Raw genomic sequence first — 3,915 nt, forward strand, 5'->3', positions numbered from 1 at the left:
CCATCCTGGCTAACATGGTGAAACCCCGTCTCTACTAAAAAATACAAAAAAAAAAAAAACTAGTCGGGCGAGGTGGCGGGCGCCTGTAGTCCCAGCTACTCGGGAGGCCGAGGCAGGAGAATGGCATAAACCCAGGAGGCGGAGCTTGCAGTGAGCTGAGATCTGGCCACTGCACTCCAGCCTGGGCGACAGAGCGAGACTCCGTCTCAAAAAAAAAAAAAAAAAAAAGAATTTAGTGTGCACTCAAGCCTTACTACTCATGTTTTATTCCATACTGCAAAGACATTTTGCAAATGCAAAGAATATGACAAGGTCTTCAAACTCAAGTTTCTCTAATAATTCATTAGATAATTTATACTGCAGAGACTTCCCCATTGTAATGAATGTGTGGAAAAGTCTTCAACAAAATTTCACACCTTGCAAAAGGAGATCTAAAAAAACACAATCAGAAATGACAAAGGGGACATTACCGCCAACCCCACAAAAATACAAAAAACCCTCAAAGATTACTATAAACACCTGTATGCACACAAACTAGAAAACCTAGAAGAAATTAATAAATTCCTGGAAAGATATAACCCCAAAGATTGAACCAAGAAGAAATTGCAACCCTGAACAGACAAATAATGAGTTCCAAAATTGAATCAGTAATTAAAAACCTGTCAAACAAAAAAGCTCTGGACCAGACAGATTTATAGCTGAATCCTACGGGATATATAAAGAAAAGCTGTTACCAGTCTTACTGAAATTGTTCAAAAATGTGGATGCAGAGGGACTCCTCCCTATCTGATTCTATGAGGCCAGCATCATTCTAATACTAAAACCTGACAGACACAATGAAAAAAGAAAACTTCAGGCCGGTATTCCTGATTAATACAGGTGCAAAAATCCTCAACAAAATACTAGTAAACCAGATCCATCTGCACATCAAAAAGCTAATCCAACATGATCAAGCATGCTTTAGTGTTGGGCTGCAAGGTTGGTTCAGTATACACAAATCAATAAATGTGATTCATCACATACACAGAACTAAAAACAAAAACCACATGACCACGATCATCTCTTTAGATGCAGAAAGGGTTTTAATAAAATTCTACATCCCTTCATGTTAAAAACCCTCCACAAATTACACATTGAGGGAACATACTTCAATAAGAACCATCTATGATGGACCCACAGCCAAAACAATACTGAATGAGCGAAAGCTGGAAGCATTGTCCTTGAGAACTGGAACACGACAGGGATGACTACTCTCACCACTCCGATTCTACATAGTACTGGAAGTCCTAAGCTTAGTGATCAGGCAAGATAAAGAAATAAAAGGCATATAAAAATAGGAAGAGAAGAAGTCAGTTTCTCTTGCAGGAGACATAATTCTATATTTAGAAAACCTGTAGTCTCTGCCCAAAGGCTCCTAAGATCTGATAAACAACTTCAAAAAAGTTTCAGGATTCAAAAGCTATGCACAAAAATTAGTTGCATTTCTATACACCAGTAATGTCCAAGCTATGAGCCAAATAAATAATGGATTCCCATTCACAGTAGCTGTAGCTTTTTGTAAAAAGTATAAAATACCTAGGAGTACAGCCAACCAAGTACATGAAAGATTTCTGCAATGAGAATTACAAAGCAGTGCTCAAAGAAATCAGAAACAATACAAATTGAAAAATAGCCCATGCTCATGGATAGGAAGAATCAATATTGTTAAAATACTGCCCAAAGCAATTTACAGAGTCAATACTATTTCTGTCAAACTACCAATGGCATTTTTCACAGAATTAGAAGAAAACATTCTAAAATTTATTTGGAACCACAAAAGCCCAACCTAAATAGTAAAAGCAATCCTAAGCAAAAAGAGCAAAGTTTGAGGTATCACACTACCCAACTTCAAACCATACTACAAGGCTACAGTAACTAAAACAGCATGGTACTGGTACAAAAAGAGAAACATAGATCAGTGGAACAGGTAAGAGAACCCCAAAATAGGCATATACCATGTGATCCTCAACAAAACTGACAAACAAGCAATGAAATAAGAACTTCATTCAATAAGTGGCACTGGCATAACTGGCTAGCCGTATGCAGAACATTGAAACTGGACCCCTGTCCTTCACGATATACAAAAATCAACTCAAGATGGATTAAAGACTTAAATATAAAACCTAAATCTATTAAATCCCTAGAAGAAAACCCAGGAAATGCCATTCTGGACTTAAGCACTGGAAAAGACTTGAAGACCCCCAAAAAATTGTAACAAAAACAAAAGATGACAAGTGGGACCTAATTAAACTAAATAACTTCTGCACAGCAAAAGAAGCTATTAACAGAGTAAACAGACTACAGAATGGGAGAAAATGTTTACAAATTGCATCTGACAAAGATCTAATCCAGAATCTCTCATAAAGAACTCAGATCAACAATGAAAAAACAACCCCATTAAAAGCTGGGCAAAGCACATGAATAGATGTTTCTCAAAAGAAGACATACATGTGGCAATAAGCATATAAAAAATGATTAATCATGCTAATCATTAAGGAAATGCACTCAAAATCACAATGAGATACCATCTCAGACCTGTCTGAATGAGTATTATCAGAATGGGCATTATTAAAAAATCAAAACATAGATGCTAATGAGGCTGCAGAGAAAAGAAAATGCTTATACACTGCCGGTGGGAATGTAAATTAATTCAGCCATTGTGGAAAGCAGTGCAGCGATTTCTCAAAGACCTAAAAGCACATAGCATTCAACCCAGCATCCTGTTACTAGGTGTATACCTAAAGGAATATAATCATTCTGCCATAAAGACAAACACATGTATGTTCATTGCAGCACTATTCACAATAGCAAAGACGTGGAATCAACGTAAATGTCCATCAACAGTAGACCAGATAAAGAAAATTTGGTACATATACACCATGGAATACTATGCAGCCATAAAAAAGAACAAGATTGTGTCCTTTACAGCAGTATGGATGGAGCTGAGGCTCTTATCCTAAGTGAATTAATGCAGGAACAGAAAACAAAATACCCCATGTTCTCACTTATAAGTGGGAGCTAAACATTGATTACACATGAACTCAAGGGAACAGTAGACACTGGGGCTTAACGGGTGGAGGTTGGGAAGAGCATGAAGATTGAATAATTACCTGTTGAGTATTATAATTATGCTGATTACCTGGTGACAAAATTAACTGTACACCAAACTCCTGCAACATGCAGTTGACCCATGTACACATACTCCTTGAACCTAAAATAAAACATGAAAAAAAAAAATTTCACACCTTGTAAAACATCAAGGAATTTATATTGCACAGAAACCTTACAAATGTATGTAGCAAAACATTTAGTGTGCCTTCAAGTCTTAATATTCATCAGATAATCTGTAATGCAGAGAAACCTACCTTACAGTTGTAATGGATGTGGGGCTGGGCACAGTGGCTCACACCTGTAATCCCAGCACATTGGGAGACCAAGGTAGGTGGAACCTGAGGTCAGGAGCTCAAGACCAGCCTGGCCAGCATGGCGAAAACCCGTCTCTACTAAAAATACAAAAATCAGCTGGGCGTGGTGGCCTGTGCCTGTAATCCCAGCTATTCAGGAGCTGAGGCAGGAGAATCGCTTGAACCTGGGAGGCAGAGGCTGCAGTGAGTAGAGATCAAGCCACTGTGCGCCAGTCTGGGCGACAGAGTGAGACTGTCCCAAAAAAAAAAAAAAAAAAAATGTGGCAAGGTCTTTACTCAGAATTCAAACCTTGCAAATCATCACAGACTCCATGCTGGAGAGCAGCCTTACAAATGCAACATGCGTGGTAAGGTGTTTAATCACAATTCACACCTTCCACAGCATCAGATAATTCATTCACGAGAGTCCTTACAGAGTATGGCAAACTCTTTATTTTAGTTCTGATATTAA

Source organism: Rhinopithecus roxellana, chromosome 12 (assembly GCF_007565055.1).
Source record: "Rhinopithecus roxellana isolate Shanxi Qingling chromosome 12, ASM756505v1, whole genome shotgun sequence".
Classification (NCBI taxonomy): Eukaryota; Metazoa; Chordata; class Mammalia; order Primates; family Cercopithecidae; genus Rhinopithecus; species Rhinopithecus roxellana.